The sequence below is a fragment of the Macaca thibetana genome, chromosome 19, assembly GCF_024542745.1.
Source record: "Macaca thibetana thibetana isolate TM-01 chromosome 19, ASM2454274v1, whole genome shotgun sequence".
NCBI lineage: Eukaryota > Metazoa > Chordata > Mammalia > Primates > Cercopithecidae > Macaca > Macaca thibetana.
Window position 1 is genome coordinate 52,726,668 of NC_065596.1, and position 20,801 is coordinate 52,747,468.

Consider the following 20,801-nt stretch of genomic DNA (forward strand, 5'->3'; position numbering starts at 1 on the left):
TGGGGCATGACTCCAGCACACAGCAAGGAGATACTTTGCCTTCCTTGTCACTCATGGGGCTTTTCTCTTTCTCAGGGACTCTACAGGGGGCAGGGCTAATGTTCTGGAAGGATTCAGGTCACCTTAAGCCACATTTCTAACTGGCTCTAGGCCGCACGGCTAGCTACTGGCTACGTGGGGGATTAGTGCCATGAGGCCAGAACTCAGACTGGGGCCTGGGTGACAGTCTCCAAAGCTCTGACCTAGGGAACAAACCGAGCTGTAGCAGGAGCTGTGTGTGAGAGCCCAGGTGTAACAAGACAGCTGGGACACAGGACAACAAGGGCTCTTCCCCAAGATGAGCTGCTAAGGACCTAAAGCCACAGCCTCTCACTAGGGTCATACATGGGGTGGCCATGAGTGTGATTCCTGGCTTTGAACTGCACGTTAGGGTTCCTTTCCTTGCACCCCTCCAGGCTAACCCAGCTGGGCTTTCCAGGTTAGCAGAGGAGGCCTTAAAGACAGTACAGGTTTGTACTTACTTATCTTTAAAATGTGCATAGATCCACGCACAGAGGAAGAACCAGAGCCTCCTGACCCGCCCAGGAGGCCTCCCTCAGGCACCCTCGCCAGCATCAGCTCCCCGGGGATTCCCACTGTCTGCCTCCCTTTACCACGAATCAATGCCATCCATTTTTGAACTTTATGTGGATGGGACCATCGAGTGTGTATTTTGTGTGTCTGTCTTCTTTCTCTCCATGCTATGTTTGTGAGAACTGTCCACATTGTTGGGGAGGCAATAGGTTGTTCATTCACATGGCTGTATGGATTTCTGTTTGTGAATATTCCATGATCCATTTCCATTCATAAATGAACTACACTCCATTTATCTAGACGTCCAGGCTGAACATCCAGGCACTTTACATGGGACACGACTAGTAATGCTCTAGGAACATTCTGGCCCATGTCTTTGGGTGAACATAGGGACCTGTTTCTGATGGGTAAATATCTGAGAGCAGAATTGCTGGCCCAGAGGAAAAGCATGTCTTTGCTCTCATAGACAGTGCCATAGTTTTCCAAAGTGGTTGTACCAATTTGCCAGTCCACCCACAGGGTATGAGACTTCCAGTTGCTCCAAATTCTTGCTAGCCCTTGCATTGTCTTTCCTTTTTGTTTTAGCTATTTTTATGAGTTTATAATAATGTACTGTGGTTTTGGTTATAATTCCTTTTTATTTTTTATGTTTTTGAGTTGACAGGTGATTAACTAGAATTTCTTTAATGACAAATGAGGTTGAGCTTCTCTTCCTACGTTTATTGGCCATTTGGATCTTTTTGCTCATTTTTCCATTATCTGCTTTTTCCTTATTGATTTGTAAGACTTTAAAAAATAGGTTCTGGGCCGGGCGCGGTGGCTCAAGCCTGTAATCCCAGCACTTTGGGAGGCCGAGACGGGCGGATCACGAGGTCAGGAGATCGAGACCATCCTGGCTAACACGGTGAAACCCCGTCTCTACTAAAAAGTACAAAAAACTAGCCGGGCGAGGTGGCGGGCGCCTGTAGTTCCAGCTACTCGGGAGGCTGAGGCAGGAGAATGGCGTGAACCCGGGAGGCGGAGCTTGCAGTGAGCCGAGATCCAGCCACTGCACTCCAGCCTGGGTGACAGAGCAAGACTCCGTCTCAAAAAAAAAAAAAAAAAAAAAAAAAAAATAGGTTCTGGATATGAATTGATTGTTGGATATGTATATTGTAAATATCTTGTCCCACTCTATGGCTTGACTTTTCTCTCACTTAAGGCAGTGTTTTGATGAAAATAAGTTTTTAAGTTCTTAACTTCTATGTTGGATAATACATTTTTTTAAAAGTAAAACTAGAAATACACAGTGAGATTTTTGGTTGATATATTCTTTTATTTTCCATTTTTCAATTATGCCTTTATCTAGGTCTATGCCATTTAGAAGCAAGGACTTCTTAAAAATTACATGTGCTATGAAATTGTCCAACTCAAGTCACATTTTCTAATAGACTTAATTTTTTTTTTTTTTTTTTTTTAGAGATAGGGTCTCATTCTCTCACCCAGGCTGTAGTGCAGTGGCACAGTCATGGCTCACTTCAGCCTGGAACTCCTGGGCTCAAGCAATCCTCCCACCTCAGCCTCCTGAGTAGTGGGGACCACAGGGGCACACCATAGCCAACTTCCTATAGCCTTTTTTTCCCTTCCCTCCTCTTCCTCCCTCCCTCCCCCCCCCCCCCTCCCCTCCCCCCCTCCCCTCCCCTCCCCTCCCTCCCTCCCCCCCCCCCCTCCCTCCCCGCTTCCCCTCCCTCCCCCCCTTCCCCTTCCCTCCTCCTCCCCTCCCCTCCCCCCTCCCTCTCTTCCCCTTCCCCCTTCCCCTTCCCCTTCCTCCCTTCCCCTTCCCCTTCCCCTTCCCTTTTTGACAAAGTCTCACTCTGTTGCCCAGGCTGGAGTACAGTGGCACAATCTCAGCTCACTGCAACCTCCACCTCCCAGGTTCAAGCAATTTTCATGCCTCAGCCTCCTGAGTACCTGGGATTATAGGTGTGTGCCACCATGCTCAGCTAATTTTTTAGTTTTTGTTTTTAGTAGAGATGGGGTTTCATCATGTTGGCCATGCTGGTCTTGAACTCCTGGCTTCAAATGATCTGCTTGCCTTGGCCTCCCAAAGTGCTGGGATTACAAGTGTGAACCACCACGCTCGGCCATCCTACAGACTTTAATATGAAAATAAGGGATGAGTCTTCTAGAAATAATTTTGTTTGAAATTATGAAAAACCACCGGGAAAAAGTAGCAAACCTTTACATGAGAAGTCATGATTTGTGCAAGATGAGTGTGGCGGATATTGGGATACAAACCAGGGATAACTTGTTCACAGAGCTGAAAAGAAAACAGTTCTTTTCTCTATTTTTAGAATTCTCAATTGTCTCCTGGGATTGCAATTCCTACAGATAGCTGAGCCCACACACTTTTCTTCCACTTGCTTTCCTCCCCTCTCCTCCCCATCATCACTTCAGAAATGAGAGCCAAGTGGCCAAAATCAGCTCTTGGAAGATTGCAATCAAGAGCAGAGATCTTAAACCACTTCAAAAAAAGGCAGCCCTTCCTGGAAAATTGAAGGGTCATTCATTAGTATCTGCAGAAAAACATTCCTGAGAAGAGACTGCAAAAAGCCACTGTCACAGAAGGGGAGGACTTGACTGTTGATCACGGTGGGCACCCAAAGGGTACTGGAGCAGGGACTCCCAGAGGGTGACCATGGAGGCAGGTGGTCCGGGGGTCTCTCGGCTTTTCTTCTTCTTTTTTTTTCCTTTTGAGACGGAGTCTCACTCTGTTGCCCAGGCTGGAGTGCAGTGGCGTGATCTTGGCTCACTGCAACCTCTGCCTCCCAGCTTCAAGCAATTCTCCTGCCTCAGTCTCCTGAGTAGCTGGGATTACAGGTGCCCACCACCAAGCCAAGGTAATTTTTGTATTTTTAGTAGAGACAGGGTTTACTATGTTGGCCAGGTTGGTCTTGAACTCCTGACCTCAGGCGATCCACCCACCTTGGCCTCCCAAAATGCTGGGATTACAGGCGTGAGCCACTGTGCCCAGCCTGGCTTTTCTTCTTTTGTTTTTGTTTTTGTTTTTTGAGACGGAGTCTCATTCTGTCCCCCAGGCTGGAGTGCAGTGGCGCGATCTCAGCTCACTGCAAGCTCTGCCTCCCGGGTTCACGCCATTCTCCTGCCTCAGCCTCCCGAGTAGCTGGGACTACAGGCGCCCGCCACCGTGCCCAGCTAATTTTTTGTATTTTTTAGTAGAGACGGGGTTTCACTGTGTTAGCCGGGATGGTCTCGATCTCCTGGTCTTGTGATCCGCCTACCTCGGCCTTCCAAAGTGCTGGGATTACAGGTGTGAGCCACTGCGCCCGGCCCTGGCTTTTCTTCTTTGAGGAGTTAGCAGGGCCTGGCGGTGGCCTGGAATGACCCCACTGAATTTGTGGAGTTTTGTTGGGGAAAGTAGTGGCTCAGACATCCTGGGTTCAAATCCCTGCTGTTCCATCTTCCTAGGGGAGGACAAGCACCTGAGGCTCATGGGTGAATTTGGATGTTGTTAATTGCCTCTTGAAGCTGTTGCTAAGATTTGAAGGGGTTACCTGTAGAGCACTCAGTAGCGACTTAATCAGTACTCTGTAGGAGGCACTGCTGGTGCCCTGCCCATAGCCTGCAAGTTAAAGTCTCTGCATCTTTTTTCCTGAGGGCATTCTGTAAGGCTCCAGTGTGCAACTGTGCGCGCCTCATGGTCATCAGAAATGCCAGGGGATCAACACCTTCTGGGACAGCCCCTACCAAGTGGCACTGGTGGATCAATACCCCAACTCCTTCACCTCAGGTGAGATCATGGAATGGGTGTTTTATGCAGTCTCTCAGAGTATTAGGGAGGCTTTGGACCTCCAGAACGCTGAGAAGATGGCTGCTGCGTCACTTCCGTCTCCCAAATCTCAGGGAATGTCTCTTGTGGCCCAACCCATGCAAACTGGGAACTACCCAGGGAAGAACATGCTGGGAAATGCAGCTGCAGCTCATGTGGGTCCACACGATACCAGTCCTCCCCAAGGACCCCTCATTCAGCTGCACCTGTTACTTCAGGTGCTCAGAGGAATGGACACATTATTATTATTATTATTATTATTATTATTATTGCCACCCAGCATCCAGCCCCTTCCTTTTAAAAAATATCACCTTGGCCAGGTGCAGTGGCTCACACCTGTAATCCCAGCGCTTTGGGAGGCTGAGGTGGATGGATCACTTGAGGCCAGGAGTTCAAGCCCAGCCTGGCCAACGTGGTGAAACCCCATCTCTATTAAAAATACAAAAAAATTAGTCAGTCATGGTGGTGCACACCTGTGGTTCCAGCTACTTGAGAGGCTGAAGCATGAGGATTGCTTGAACCTGGGAGGTGGAGGTTGCAGTGAGCCAAGATGATGTCATTGCACTCCAGCCTGGGCAACAGAGTGAGACTCTGTCTCAAAAAGAAAAGAAAAAAAAAAAAAAGGTACCTTGATTTCCTTTAGAGGAACAGCCTCCTTCCTGACACTTTCCAGAACTCTGTTTCCAGGACAGACGCCTATGATGCAGATGTGGCCAGTCAGTGCCCTGGGGCTCCAGCAGCAGTGCAGGAATGCGGAACTGATCATAACGATCCAACCAGCATGAAGGAATTCTGATACTGGAGGAAGGGCTACTAGGAGAAAACATTCCTCTTTTCCCCAGCCAGGCTTCAGCTAGCCTGAGAGAATGTGAGGCTGGAGCTACCATCCTGCCACTGTGAAGAGAGAACCTGCCGAGCAAGGAGGCAACACAGAGCCAGATATGGAGAGAAATAAGCAGTCTTGAAATGCCATTTCATCCTCTGGATCAAACCATTCCTGAAGGTAGCGCTTTCTATTCTGACCCTTCAATGTTGGGATTCGTTGAATTCCCTTTTTGTTTAGCCAGTTTATGTTCGGTTCTATGTCACTTGCAAACAAAATCCTTCCAACAGATGTACTCGATGGCCACAGGCCAAAGTCAGTGTCTCCTGGAGTGGCAGCTCTGAGACGTGTCCACATGGGACCACAGTGTAGAAGCCACACCGCCACGGTGCTCCCGAACCAGAAGAGATCATGGACTTCTGTAGACCGGGGCGGGAGCGGTGAGCCAGGTGCAAGGCAGTGGAGTAGGAAAACCTGGGCTGGAGCCAGCCACAGTGGCTCACACCTGTAAACCCAGCGCTTTAGGAAACAAAGGTGGAAGGATCGCTTGAGCCCAGGGGTTCAAGAACAGCCTGCGCAACAGCGACCTCCTCTCTTAACACAAATTATTCAGGTGTGCCTGTAGTCCCAGCTACTTGGGAGACTGAGAAGGGAGGATTGCTTGAGCCCAGGAGTTTGAGGCTGCAGTGAGCAATGATCGGGTCAGTGCACTCCAGCTTGAGCAACAGAGCCAGACCCTGTCTCAAAAGAAAACAAAAACCCAAAAAATACCCCTAGGCTGGAGTTCAGCTCCAAACTTGACAATCTGATCCTGTGGGCTTGCACCCTGCTCCTAAGCAGCATTTTTCTATTTATCTACCTGTCCCTGTCCCTCAGGCCTGGTGCTGTTGCAGTGCTTCCTGGAATAGGACCAATGCAGTGCTTCTTGCTGTCTAGAGACCTTTCCTGTTTTCTTTTTTTGAAATGGAGTCTTGCTCTTGTCACCCGGGCTGGAGTGCAATGGCATGATCTTGGCTCACTGCAACCTCCACCTCCCAGGTTCAAGCAATTCTCCCACCTCGGCCTCCTGAGTAGCTGGGATTACAGGCGCCTGCCACCACGCACGGCTTATTTTTGTACTTTTAGTAGTGATGGGGTTTCACCACGTTGGCCAGGCTGGTCTTGAACTCCTGGCCTCAGGTGATCCATCCAGTTTGGCCTCCCAAAGTGCTGAGATTACAGGCGTGATCCACTGTGCCCAGCTGAGACCTCCATTTTTCACATATAACTAAAATAAAATATGAGGAAATAGAAGCGACCTGACACGTGTGCGATGCACTTTGGTATTTTACTTTTCATTTCTATGGAAACGTGACTCCAAGGCACTCCTTGCAAGGCATGCTGGGACAGAAACCTGGCCTGTGATGGCTCCTGGGTGGGGTGGTCCAGGGACCCTTCTCAGAAGCACCAGCCTGCCCCAGAGATGGCCCTGAAACGACCCACAAGTATCTGATCACACCAGCTGCGGGCACATTCACTGACTCACTCACTCGTTCTCTGAGCCCCTGCATCGAGCTGGCCTTTGTGCTGAGCCTGGGACTCAGGGGCGAATTCATCAGAGCTTATAGTCAAGGAGGCAGACGCATGTTTGTGTTTATAACACAGCATGGAAAGCGGTGGCAAATCCAGGCTTCTGGTGTCTGGGTCCTCGGTGGAGGGGCACCTGGCCTAGCCTGCGGCCCTGTGAGTGGCCGTGGTCACCTCGGAGACCTGGGTGAGGCACTGCTGTTACAAAGCCCAAGATTCTCAGGGTAGTTTCTGGAGGTTCTGAACTATCCATTCAACAACAGAAGGCACCAGCACAGCAAATGGCACGTGTTTACCCTGTGCCCGGCCCCCATTACTCCCACAGCACGGGGTGAATACTCCTCATTCTACAGCAAGGAAGCTCTGACTCCCACAGGTGACTTGCCCTAGGCCATGTAGATTAAAAATATACCGATAACATATGATGCACGGCCAGGCTCACACCTGTAATCCCAGCACTTTGGGAGGCTGAGGCGGGTGGGTCATCTAAGGTCAGGAGTTTGAGACCAGCCCGGGCAACATGGCGAAACCCCGTCTCTACTAAAAATACAAAAACTGGCTGGGTGTAGTGGCACACGCCTGTAATCCCAGCTACTCGGGAGGCTGAGGCATGAAAATTGCTTGAACCCGGGAAGAGGAGGTTGCAGTGAGCCGAGATCACGCCACTGCACTCCAGTTTGAGTGACAGAATGAGACCTTGTCTCTCTCTGTCTCTCTCTCTATATATATCTGTATCTATATCTATCTCTCTCTCTCTACACACACACACACACACACACACACACACACACTGAGGCCAAGGCCCCACCCCAGGGATTCTGGATTAACTTTAGGGGTGAAGTCTGGGCTTTAGTGTTCTAAAAACTCCCTACTAGGTGATTCTAACAGGTAGCCAGGATTGAGCAGCACCGAGTTGGACATAGGTTCTTTCTTTGTTGTTGGCTTTTTTATTTTTATTTTTTTGAGACAGAGTCTCTCTCTGTCATCTAGGCTAGAGTGCAGTGGTACAATCTCAGCTCACTGCAACCTCTGTCTACTGGGTTCAAGTGATTCTCCTGCCGTAATCTCCCGAGTAGCTGGGATTACAGGCAGGATTACAGGCGCTTGCCACCAGGCCCGGCTTCTTTTTGTATTTTTAGTAGAGATAGGGTTTTGCCATGTTGGCCAGGCTGGTCCTCGAACTCCTGACCTCAAGTGATCCACCCACCTCGGCCTCCCAGCATGCGGGGATTACAGGCGTGAGCCACTGTGCCTGGTCTTGGACACAGGCTCTTTCTAAGAAAGGCCAGCCCCGCCTCTTCCTGCAAATGCCACTGTGACAGAGGGAGGGCCGGGGTGGGCAGCCAATGCAGGGCCCAGCCTTCTCCCACAGGACAGAAGCACACCAGCCATGGAGAGTCATCTGCTCTCTCCAGCACCGTGGAGATGGTGACTGGTGGACTTAGGGTGGTCTGGGAAGGCCTAAACATCGGTCTGCCCCCCAAGAAGATAACAGTCTGCTATTGACTTAATATTTCATGTCAACCACCAATTCATATATTGAACCAAATGCCCAATGTGAGGCTGTTCAGAGGTGGGGCCCGTGGGAGGGGATTAGGTCTTGAGGATGGAGTGTTTACAGGGATTAACACCCTATAAAAGAGGCCAGGCGGGAGCAGTGGCTCACACCTGTAATCTCAACACTTTGGGAGGCTGACACGGGCGGATCACTTGAGGTCAGGAGTCTGAGAGCAGCTTGGGCAACATGGCGAAACCCCATCACTACAAAAATACGGAAATTAGCTAGGTGCGGTGGTGCATGCCTGTAATCCCAGCTATTCGGGAGGCCGAGGCACAAGAATCGCTTGAACCCAGGAAGCCAGGAAGCAGAGGTTGCAGTGAGCCAAGACTGCATCTCTGCACTCTAGCCTGGGCAACAGAGCAAGGCTCTGTCTTAAAAAAAAAAAAAAAAGTGGCCACAGAGAGCTCTGTTTTTAAAATTTTATTTATTTATTTATTTTTAGATGGAGTTTTGCTCTTGTCACCCAGGCTGGAGTGAAATGGGGCAATCAGCTCACTGAAACGTCTGCCTACCAGGTTCAAGCCATTCTCCTGCCTCAGCCTCCAAAGTAGCTGGGACTGCAGGCGCACCCACCATGCCTGGCTAATTTTTGTATTTTAGTAGAGATGGGGTTTCATCATGTTGACCAAGCTGGTCTTGAACTCCTGACCTCAGGTGATCCACCCGCCTCAGCCTCCCAAAGTGTTGGAATTACAGATGTGAGCCACCACGCCTGGCCGAGAGCTCTCTTATCCCTTCTGCCCTGTGGGGACACCACGAGAAGAGACGTGTCTACAAGGAAGGAGCCCTCGATAGACACCAAATCTGCCAGAACCTTGATCTTGGACCTCCCAGCTTCCAGAACTGTGAATAATACATTTCTATTCTTTTTTTTTTTTTTTTTTTTTTTTTTTTGAGACGGAGTCTTGCTCTGTGCCCCAGGCTGGAGTGCAGTGGCGCGATCTCGGCTCACTGCAAGCTCCGCCTCCCGGGTTCACGCCATTCTCCTGCCTCAGCCTCCCAAGTAGCTGGGACTACAGGCGCCCGCCACCTCGCCCGGCTAATTTTTTGTATTTTTTAGTAGAGACGGGGTTTCACCGTGTTAGCCAGGATGGTCTCGATCTCCTGACCTCGTGATCCGCCCGTCTCGGCCTCCCAAAGTGCTGGGATTACAGGCTTGAGCCACCGCGCCCGGCCACATTTCTATTCTTTATCCATCATCTAGTCCATGATATTTTTGTTATAACAGCCCCAGTGCACCAAGATACAGACATAGAATGGGGAAGACCATCCTGGGCCCATGCCCTGAGACCAAGTCTAGCTGGTGGGGCTGGAGTAGGGTGACCAGCTGCCCTGGTTTGTGCTAAAACTAGGGAAGGCCAGAGCAAGCCTGGCCAGGATGGGCCACTCGCCTGGAGCCAGAGGAGAGGAGGAAGCTGCCTGGCACGAGGTGAGACTGGAGGAGGGCAGGGGCCAGGCCACGCAGGCCTCATAGGATTTTATTCTGCGTGCAGCGCTCTGGGAGAAACACCTCCTGTTTGTCTCTTCCAGACAGTCCTAGGGACTGTTGCAATGGGGGTCCATGGAGCACTTGGGTCTGCAAGGCAAGACCCTGTCTATTAGTGTTTCCAGGCCAAAAGAGGGTCGGGCTGCTATTTCTCTGGCCCAATAACGAGATGCAGATGAACTGGGGAGGAAGGGAGGTTTTACTTCTATAACCAGTTACAGGGAAGAAGACCTGGGAAATATCGCCAGACCAACTCAAAATTAGTGTTCCAGAGCTTATATACCTTCTAAGCTATATGTTTATGTGTAAGTGTACCTTCATCTAAAGATATAAGTGATTAACTTCTTTTATTTATTTGTTTTTCGAGATGGAGTCTTGCTCTGTTACCCAAGCTGGAGTGCAGTGGCGCAATCTCAGCTCACTGCAAACTCCGCCTCCTGGGATCAAGTGATTCTCTTGCCTCAGCCTCCTAAGTAGCTGGGATTACAGGCGCACGCCACCATGCCCAGCTAATTTTTGTATTCTTAGTAGAGACGGAGTTTTACCATGTTGGCCAGGCTGGTTTCAAACTCTTGACCTTGTGATCCACCCATCGGGGCCTCCCAAAGTGCTGGGATTACAGGCATGAGCCACCATGCCCGGCCCAATTCTTTTAGTCTATAACTAAGATCTGAGTTCTGAAGACCTTCCTCTGAAGCCTCAGTAAACTTACTTAATCTAAATGGGTCCAGGTGCTGGGGCAATTACCCTTATTTTGTCTCCTGCTAAATCATGGAGGTTTGGGGAGTTCCTTCAGATACCCGGTAAACTTGTTGGTGGAGGTCTGGGGAGTTTCTTCAGGCCTCCAATACAACTCGTTTAATCTTAAAATGGGTCCTGTTAATTCCTTTGTTATCTTGTCATGCTTCAAGGCCCAGGAAAGGCCTGGGCAAAACTCTTGATGGGCATCTGTTACATTCCAGCCTTTGTAGAGGGCACTGGTTCTATCAGCTTTTAATATTTAACTTCACCACTCAGTGCTGAAACAGGTGTTACGGAGGCCTTCGTTAGTGAGACCTGGCCTGCCACATTAGTGCAGGGTCTGTCACCTGATTCGGAGACCAGCGTCTGAGCTGCCCTTCTTCTCTGAGCCCATTAGCCCTTCTGTCTTCATTATTTAGGGCCACAACTTACCTTTTACTCAACAAAGCCAGAATGGGGCTGCTACCATAAAAACCCCTGGAATGGGGCCCAGGCGGCTGGCAGGGCCTCCTCGGAGAAACATACGCCTCGGTGTGTGGACCATAACTATCATTTACATTAATTAGGCAGCCGGATAATAGGGTGTTCAATAGTTACTGCATTCTGTAAATTCTGCAGCAAACACCGCTGGGAGCCAGGAGCTGGCAGGGGTTCGTGCCATGCAAAAAATAGTCCCGTTCTCACCCTGGCAGGCAATGGGGCTTTAAATTTATGGTGAAAGGAAGCCTTCCTCAAGTCCGGAAGAACAGCTGATTTGGAGAGAGGGGCCTCGCCACATGACTCAGCCACTGGCTGTGTGATCCTGGGAGGATCCATCTCAGTGTCCTTAGCAGCCGCCAGTGCTGACTACCTGGGGTTATTCTGGAGTCCTACCGAGAATGCAGCCATGGACGGGACAGGTGGGGTTTTATTGGCTTTTTTTTTTTTTTTTTAGAGACAGGGTCTTTCTCTGTCATCCAGGCTGGAGTGCAGTGGTACAATCACAGCTCACTACAGCCTCAACCTCCCAGGCCTAAGTGATCCTCCTGCCTCAGCCTTCCAAAGTGCTGGGATTATAGGCATGAGGCACCACACCTGGCCCAAGGGGACAGCTTGGGAGAATGCCAGGGCTGGGAGCGGTGGCTCACACCTGTAATTTTTGGAAGATGATACTGTATTCTGTCGGAACCCTCCGAGTTTTTGGGTGATATCACGCACACCAACTTTATTCGCTGTGTTTTATTCCTTATGCTCATTTTACAGATGAGGACGCTAAGGCACGGGCGGAGGCTCACCCTTGGCTGAACTCACGAAGCTAAGCCAGGCAAGGCTGCAGCCTGCCCAACACTGGAGGTGTGCCCACACGGCTCCCCACCCCTACGACCCAGCTTTGCCATCTTCCTCCTCATTTCTGCCTGCCCAAGCGTGTTTCGCCACCTGCCTGCACCCCTTTTCCCTGAGACCTCAGCTGCAGCCTCTGTCTCCTTGGCCACAGTGGCCTTGTCCACAGCACCTTGTTCAGCAGCTTGGACGGCTGGACCCATCTCCACTTGCCTAGCAGGGCTGCCACCGTTCAGGGCACTTGGCTTCGAGTAGACACTCAGGTGGAGGCTGGAGGGGCTGCGTCCCTGAGGCCCTGTTTGTGGATGCTGTGTGCACCTCTCAAACCCGTTTCCGTGCATCCCCAAGGCCAACACCCTGGTTAAGCCGCAGACGTCTAGCACCGGCCACAACCTCCTCGCTGGTCTTCCGGCCCTTGGCCTCTCCATTTCACCGCCACTCTTCCCCACTTCCTGCTGCCCTGCCTGGTGCCTGAAGCCTCCAGCCGCCTCTCAGTGCCACGCCCCTGCAGGCCCCTCTCCCCACCCCAGATCCCCTGCAGGAGGCCTCAGCCTGCCTGACTCCAGCTCAGCTCTCTGGCTTCATCTTAAGGTCAGGTCCTGAGGGAAGCCAGCCTACTTCCAGACCTGCCAGGGGCCTCTGACACAGGCCCTGTTCCCCTCCCACCACACCCTGTGGCCCCAGGGCCCTGTCGTCACCACTCACTTTCTCACTACCCAATTGGAGACCTTACAGTGGGGGGCCAGAATGGCTGTGGCAACCACACCTTAGTGACAGGACTGCAGAGCACCTGGTCCCTGGAGGTCTGGGGTAGAGGAAGAGCCCGTATTTTGAAAGGTGGAGGGAGCTGTTAAAATTGTAAATTTGGTGACATATTGCATTTCTTAGGAATGTGGGTTTCCTTGCTTTAAATCTGTGATTTTCAAGCAAGAGCCACTTAGGGTAACCTGGGCATTACCATTTTTTTTTTTTTTTTGAGACAGAGTCTCGATCTGTCCCCCATGCTGGAGTGCAATGGTGCTGTCTCAGTTCACTGCAACCTCCACCTCCTGGGTTCAAGTGATTCTCCTGCCTCAGCCTCCCGAGTAGCTGGGATTACAGGCACCTGCCACCATGACTGGCTTGTTTTTGTATTTTTAGTGGAGACCAGGTTTCACCATGTTTGCCAGGCTAGTCCTGAACTCCTAACCTCAAGTGATCTGCCTGCCTTGGCCTCCCAAAGTGCTGAGATTACAGACGTGAGCCATCACGCCTGGCCTGGCATTACCACTAAGAAACAAGACTGCTGGAGAAATGCGCAAATAATTTCAGATATTTATTAAGCACCCACATAAGAGTCCAAATGATTCTTTTTTTTTTTTTTTTTTTTTTTTTTTTGAGACAGAGTCTCGCTCTGTGCCCCAGGCTGGAGTGCAGTGGCTGGATCTCAGCTCACTGCAAGCCCCGCCTCCCGGGTTCACGCCATTCTCCTGCCTCAGCCTCCTGAGTAGCTGGACTACAGGCGCCCGCCACCGCGCCCGGATAATTTTTGTATTTTTAGTAGAGACGGGGTTTCACCGTGTTCGCGAGGATGGTCTCGATCTCCTGACCTCGTGATCCGCCCGTCTCAGCCTCCCAAAGTGCTGGGATTACAGGCATGAGCCACCGCGACCGGCTTCAAATGGTTCTTCTACAAACATTTTAAATTGAAGTATATATAACATATGCCCTGAGAAAACACGCATCTTCCGTGCAGTCTCCCCTGCCTTAGCCAGCAAGTGCTCTGTCTCCAGCCCCCAGGCCACAGAGCCCCATCTTCCATGGGGCTAGGTAGCCCCCTAAAGATGACCCTTTGGCTCCTAGATAGGAAGGCACTGCAGAGATAGACCCTTGGTCTCCCCTGGAGTTCTGGTTCAAGGGGCGGCAACTTAACACTGCCTGTACTGCACACAGAGCAGCCGGCTTGTGTTTAGGGCAGTGGGATGCTGGTACACGTGTAAGAAGCCCTGGTTTGTAGCATAGCGTAAATTGCTATGTAAACGCTCCCACCAGGAGGCTTGTAGGGTGCCGGCATGAAGGTGCCATCCGCAGGAGGTGCACACATCAGCTCTCATGAGCCGGTGCAAGCCCCTCTGGCATAGCACCCGTTTGGGGCCTGTGTTTTTATAAAAAGCATTATAATCGCACACTTTTTTGGGAGAGCAGGGCAACTAAGGATGCTTTCCATCTCACATTCGCTGCAAGGCAAGCCTCCACTGGCAGCACTCTACAGGCAGGACACAGCCACTGGCAGCACTCTCTACAGCGTCCTTTCTCTCTCCTTTTGGCAGAGGATACAGTTTAATTTGTGTAGATGAAATGTGCCTGCAATAAACACCACACTCCATTTCTTCACGTTCTCTGTGGTTGGAACTGAAGGTCTTGGGGAACTTGGGCCTTGAACTTGGGTTTCCCGACTCGGGTTTCCTGCCGGGCTCAGCCTCTCCAGGCCTGGCTGGCTACGCAGCGCCAGCCATAGCTGCTCCCGCCAGACCCTGGGGCTTCATGGGGGAAACTAAAAGGGGTAGAGAAGCGCGGGTCACATGAGCTGCAAGTCGCAGCTGTTGATGGAGCATAACCTCCTTGGTCTGCATAGCTGGGGTGCCAGGGCCCAATGGCACAGGGCTGCCTTCCCACCCGGGACTCCTGCTGCCCGGGGTGCCCACTGGCATGGAAGGGGGTGGCACATTGGACTCAGGATGTGCTGCTGCCCTGCCCTGGGCAAACCACACGGACTTATCTGGCCCAGACGGGGGTCACTGACCAGCGTCACTCACAGTTGCTGTGTGCCAACCCTTATTCGACATTATCAGAGGCACACCCTGGGCTCATTTTGTTTTTTTTGGGTCAGAAAGCAGATATTTACTGAGCACTTATTATATGCAAGGCCTGCAGGGGGCTTACAATGGTTATGGCGGCAAACACCATGGGCAGTGTCCCGGTGTCCGAGCAGCTCACATTCTAGTGGAAGAAAATGACATGAAACAGGCAGATGAGGTTGCACTGGGGACTGAGAAGCGGTACAGAAAACATAAGACTGCTGGATGCAGTGGCTCGTGCCTGTAATTCCAGTGCTTCGGGAGGCCAAGGCAGGAGGATTGCTCAAGGCCAGGAGTTTGAGACCAGCCTGGGCAACATAGCAAGACCCCCAGGTCTACAAAAAACAAGCAAACAAAAATTAGCCAGGCATGGTGGCATGCGCCTGTGGTCCCATGTACTTGAGGGGGCTGAGGTGTGAGGATTGCTTGAGCCAGGGAGATTGAGGCCACAGTAAGCTGTGATCCCACTACTGCACTCCAACCTGGGTGACAGAGTGAGACCCTGTCTCAAAAAAAGGAAAACAAAATATCAGACAGGGTAATGTGATCGAGTGACTGGTTGGGGTGGGGGCTGCAGAGCTAGGATGATAGGGCTTTCCCTGTGTGGAGAGCTGAACGCAAGGAGGCTGCCTGCAGACTGAGAGGTCAGGAGGAAGCCCGAGAGGAAGGAATGGCAGGCACAGATGTGCACGGGGCAAATCGCATGCTTGGGGGTGTAAAGAGGCATGAGGTGCAGTGGGGAGGTGGACCACGATGGCAGGGGTGGGCTGAGGTCCGATCTGGAAGGGCCTTGATGATGCCGGTCAGGGGCTGGCTCTCATTCTGCGTGCAGCAGGAAGTCGCTTGTGGGTTTTCAGTGGGAGAGGCAACCCCTGAGTCATGCTTCACAAAGGTCATCCAGGCTACAGTGGGTCCAGGCGTGGATGCAGGGAGGCCAGCGGGGGACTGTGGCTGTGGCTGGGTGCTGGCGGGTGGGTGGAAGGGGCTGGGAGCAGCAGGTGGTGGGAGGTTGCAAGGAGGGCCACCAGGTTGTGATGAAAGGTTGATGGGGGCGTGAACGCAAGGGAGGAATCAGGATGGCTCCTTGGTTTCCCACCTGAGCATCCAAGAGGCGAGGGGCCTCCGCAGAGGCGAGGGTGGAGGGAAGGGAAGAGACGGGAAGTCCATCGTGCTGGGTGCAGCCTGCCATGCTGGGCTGCCTGTTAGACCTCCAGGTGCAGCCTGGTGGACAGCTTTCTCATTTCCTCAACAGTCACAGAATGCTGAATACAGTCAGATACACTCTGGATGAGTGTGGGTATGGCAGTGAGGAAAACAGAGTCCTGTCCTTAGGAGCTTCCATTCTAGCTGGCAGGAGGCAGATGGTAAACCAAGTTACACATGTGGGTCTGGCGGATCTGAAGTTGTGGACGAGACAGCTATGGAGGGAATGGGGAAAGAAGTCCAAAGGCGGAGCTCAGGGCATTCTATCACTGAGAAGTTCTGCAGAGGAGGAGCTCCCAAAGGACCCCGAGAGGGAGCAGCCAGGGAGGCAGGAGGAAAGTCAGGAGTGTGGGGATAAGAGGTGTTAAATGGCGGTAAGAGGCCAGGCAAGGCAGAGGTGGAGAACTGACCACTGGCTCTGAAGAGACACAGTCACTTGAGTGACAGTGGCTTAGTGGAGCGGTGGAGGCAAAAGAATGGAATGTTTTCTATTACATCCCCGGCCTGTCCCAGCCAATCCTTCCCTATCCAATCCTGTTGCATCTCACCCAGTCCGTGCATCTATCCGGCGTTTCATGAGTCTCTGGGTGAGGTCCTCTATCCTCCTCCATCTCCCTCCTAAGCCAGTCCCTCCTCCAGGAGCTCTGATGGATCAGGCCACCTTTTCTTTTTCCTTCTTTCTTGTTTTTTTAAGAGATAGGGTCTCATCTGTCACCCAGGCTGGAGTGTAGTGGCACAATCATGGCTCACTGCAACACCAACCTCGTGGGCTCAAGTGATCCTCCCACCTCAGCCTCCTGAGTAGCTGGGATTATAGGCATATGCCACCATGCGTAGCTCAATTTTTAAATGTTTTTTTTTTGTAGACATGGGGTCTTGCTATGTTGCCCAGGTTGGTCTCAAACTCCCAGGCTCAAGCAATCCTCTTGCCTCGGTTTCCCAAAGTGCTGGGATTATAGGCGTGAGCCACCACGCCTGACCCAGCACACATTTTCTGTAAAAGGCATAGGGAAGGGCAGGTCTTTGCTCCTGAGACCTGCCTCCTATGGCTGGAGGTTATCTTTTTTGGGCAAAGCAGACCAAGACACAATAGCTGAATCCCACTTGGGGCCTGTCCATTTCAATGCCCTCTAGGATAGCATCACCTGCCCTCCTGTGAACACAGCTTATCTCTGCGCCTGTCTATGAGGCCTGTCCATTTCAGATGCCCTCCAGGACAGCAGTGCCCGCCCTCCTGTGAACACAGCCTATCTCTGCGCCTGTCTAGTTAGCAAGGCTTGCCCTTCACAGCTCAGGAAAAATTACCAAGAATGTTATTGACTCTAATTTTAATTTGTCTAGCACTCTTGTTAATGATGTCTATTTAAGACATCCATTAAAGGCCCACGAGGTTAATTAAATGGACAATTCCAATACGGTTCTATCAGAACCCCTTCTATTAAATTAATATTATAGACATTTAACAGATGTCTTAATTAGACATTATAGCTAAGAAATGCAAACTAAATTAAAGCTAAAGGCATTGTCCAGAAAGCAATTTTTTTTTTTTTTTTTTTTTACAGAATTTATGGCTTTGTGGAGGGATGTTCCTGTTCACTCTTCGGAACCTGGGAGATCAGTCATTTGATGATCTTTACCAGCCTCCAGGAAATGTCGGCCTGAGAGTCCCAAGTCTGAAATCACAGTCCAGACCTCAGAGCTGGAAGAGACTTTACACACCATCTGGAGCCCAGCGTCCTCAAACATCAGTGATCAGCTGGGGTCTCAGGTAAACACACAGCTATCTGGGTCCCGCCTCTGGAGGCTGATTCAGTAGGTCTGAGGTGCAGCCCAGGATCTGGCTGCTCTGAATGTGCACCCACTAACTCTGATGTGGGAAGTTCCAGGATGCCATTTCAGGAATGCTAATGGCCCCACTTGACAGATGGCAGCACCACGATCCCCAAGACTTCAGAACTGCATGAATGGATCAGCAGAACTCCACCTCCTGCCCCATGGATTAGGGCTTTTCCAGCATCTCTGCCATCTCTCCACTCCTGGCAGCCATATACCCGTTCTGGCCTCTCCTCCTGCCTGCCTGAGCCTGGGGGCAGACCCTCGCAGGCTTCCCCTGCCTTCCTGGGTCCTCCACGATGCTTCCGCAGACTCCCGCCCTGAGCCTTGGTGTGGATACACTCTTCACACTCACAGCTGCCCAGAGCCGGAGTCCCTGCCCCAGGGAGACTTCTCTGCCCATCCTGCCCACCTGTGCACGCATTTCCTCCCCCATCCAGACTGTGCCTGGCCCCAGCAGGAGGAGGAGTTCAGCTGTTTGCAAAAATGAAGGGGCACTGGGCAGCCCTGGCTACTGGAGGCAGCAGCCCTGGACCCAAGTTCCTGTATGAGCATGTCACAGAATCCAGTGGTGATGGCAGCTCAGGGGCCAGCAGTGGGGGTGGCTGGACTGGCTAGTGGTCCAAGCAGCCCATATGGGGGGACGAGAAGGCCAGGCCAGTGTCTGAGGATGGGAGCCAGGTGACTGTTGGAGACTTTCTGGGAGGCACAACCAGTCTGTCCTGGCTGGGACAGCTTCGGGGTGGCAGTGGACTGACTTGGGTCTCCAAATTCATATGATAAAGCCCTTGCCCCCAGTGTGACTGTCTGGAGACAGAGACTTTCAGGGGGGCATAAGAATAGGGGCCTAATCCAATAGGACGGGCATCCTTCTACAAGGAAAAGACTCCAGGGATCACTCTCCTTGCACACAGGGAGGAAAGGCCGTATGAGGACAAGAAGGGAGAGGCCTCCCCAGAAACCAACCCTGCCAGCACCTTGATCTTTGGCTTCCAGCCTCCAGAGCTGTGAGAAAATGCTGCAGCTCCAGTGTGTGGCATTTTGTGATGGAGATTAGAGCAGACGGATACATCAGCCATGGCCCACACTGCCCTTTCTCCTCCAAGAACCTCATCCTTTCCCCCGAGGCTCTGGCCTATTCTCTGCAGACCGTGTGTGGCAGCTGGGCACTGGGGAGATGTAAAGGGCCCCTGGGCCCCACTCTTTGAACAGTGGGTCACTGGGCTGATGTCTCCCAGTCCTGCAGCCTCTGGGTCCTGTCCTGATTTGCTAACCATTCTCTTTCCTCTTTGGCACTTTCTCTGATGCACGGAGGCTTACACGAGGAGAATGTGGCTCTATCTCCCACGAGACCACATGGCCAAGGCCTCAGCTCTGCCAGGGTCCTGCTCCTTGGACAGTGGACATGGGAGAGATCGGGCCAAAGAGTACCACATCACCCTCCATGACAAGCTGTGCCACAGTCTATGGAGACATGGCAGCCCTAGCCCCTGCCCCTGCCCCTGCCCCTGGGCCTCAGGTCATGCTTTCTGCAGCTGTTCCTCATCAGGAACCATGTCCTGCCAGGCTGGGCCCTCCCCTTTCCCTCCTCTACCTGGGAGATGACATGGCCCCTGGGTAGACCATGGGGGCAACAGTGTGTCCTAGAAACAGGCAGGCACAGCGGCAGCTTTGTGGCCGGCGAGCACCTTCGCCACGTCTCCTTGGGGGAGAGGGAGTGATATCTACAAATTAAACAGCCACTCACATAGAAACTTGAGTCTGCGCCAAATGAAAAACAGATTTCACATGGCAAGCAGTACCAACAACTTTTCTGGAAAGCAACTGTGTATTTACACAACAGTGGACGTCTTTTACATTGCAGAGGGGTGGGTAAGAGCGGGATGGCTAGAAAGCTACAGCACCTATTCGGTTATGAACACTGTACTTTCAGATGGCTGGGGGAATAGATGCCACTTCCCACTCAAGACAGGGATTTGCTCAGAGGGAAAGCAGGTAATAAAGGCAGCACATCCTGCACTTTAGAACCGCATCCGTCTCATCCTGCAGCCACCCTGTAGCTGAAAGCACAGTTCTGGAGCCCAACTATTAGGTCCAAATCTCAATTTTGCCCTTGAGTCAGCGAGGCCTTGGGCAAGGGGTCCCTTGAATTCTGTCTTCCTGTGGTAGACGAGGATGGCCACACCACAAGGCAGTCGCTGGGCCGGGCCCCGTGTCCCTAGCCCGTGCGTGTGTGCATCACTGGCAGCGGTGACTGCGTGCTGCTTGGGGTACAGCACTTGAGCCACCTCAGAACACCCTGGTGAGCAGCGGACACCTGCACCAATGGAAGCAGGACCGAGGCACCAGGTTGGTCCCTGTGAGACTCTGGGTGCATTGTGAGCCTTGGGGAGGGGCAGCGGCAGAGACCTGGGCCTTTCTGCTCTCCTGGCACACAGCAGACAGTGTTCCCACTTCCCTTCTCCACCGCGGTGTTTCTCTCTGGTGTGGTCTGGGTGGAAGGCACCAGGAATGCAAAGCCCCAGCACTGCTGCTTCTCCTGGGGGAGAAAAGATTTGTGGCCTGCCTTTCACCAGGAGGGCTCCTGGCCTTGCCTTGTTGATCGGCAGATACTGGCTCCTCAAAGGGAAGGGGTAGTTGGTCCTTCTGAGCCATGTTTCCAACCCATCTGGTAGGCTGGTCCCCTGGCCCACTCTCACTGCAGCCCTGGGCCCGCTCTTCCTCTGGCCCTGCATGGAAGGGCCTGCCTGACCCACTGGCTTTACAGACACACCGTCAGAGGGCCAGAATCAGACTGAAAAGCCAAGTCTTTCAGCAGCAAAAATGGCGAAGAGATCAAAGGGCGTCAATGCTGCTGGCGTGGCTTTTGCAGGTCTGACCTTGGGAGGTGATGCCGGGCGACCTCCTTTCAGTCCTCCACGGCTCAGCGTGGCAGCTCAGGAGCGGGCACGCTGTGGCAGGTCCCATCTCACTACGCTGGGGCGACCGTGTATGGGCACAGCTGCACACAGTGCTCTGCTCCTGGGGTC

At 52.1% G+C, this 20,801-nt stretch overlaps 2 protein-coding genes across 35 annotated transcripts in view; one reads left to right on the plus strand and one right to left on the minus strand.

Moving 5' to 3' along the window:
• Positions 1 to 20,801, plus strand: part of LOC126943623 (cytochrome b-c1 complex subunit Rieske, mitochondrial) — a 1,156,760-nt gene that overhangs the window by 739,793 nt on the left and 396,166 nt on the right. The window contains exon 1 of one of the 34 annotated variants that reach the window (XM_050772614.1): positions 18,411 to 18,414. The exons of the other annotated variants lie outside the window; for them this stretch is intronic. The gene's annotated coding sequence lies outside the window, so the exon portion shown is untranslated. Of the gene's footprint in view, positions 1 to 18,410; positions 18,415 to 20,801 lie in introns of those variants that run through there. 34 annotated transcript variants of the gene reach the window in all.
• Positions 1 to 20,801, minus strand: part of PLEKHF1 (pleckstrin homology and FYVE domain containing 1) — a 176,182-nt gene that overhangs the window by 43,242 nt on the left and 112,139 nt on the right. The window lies entirely within an intron of this gene.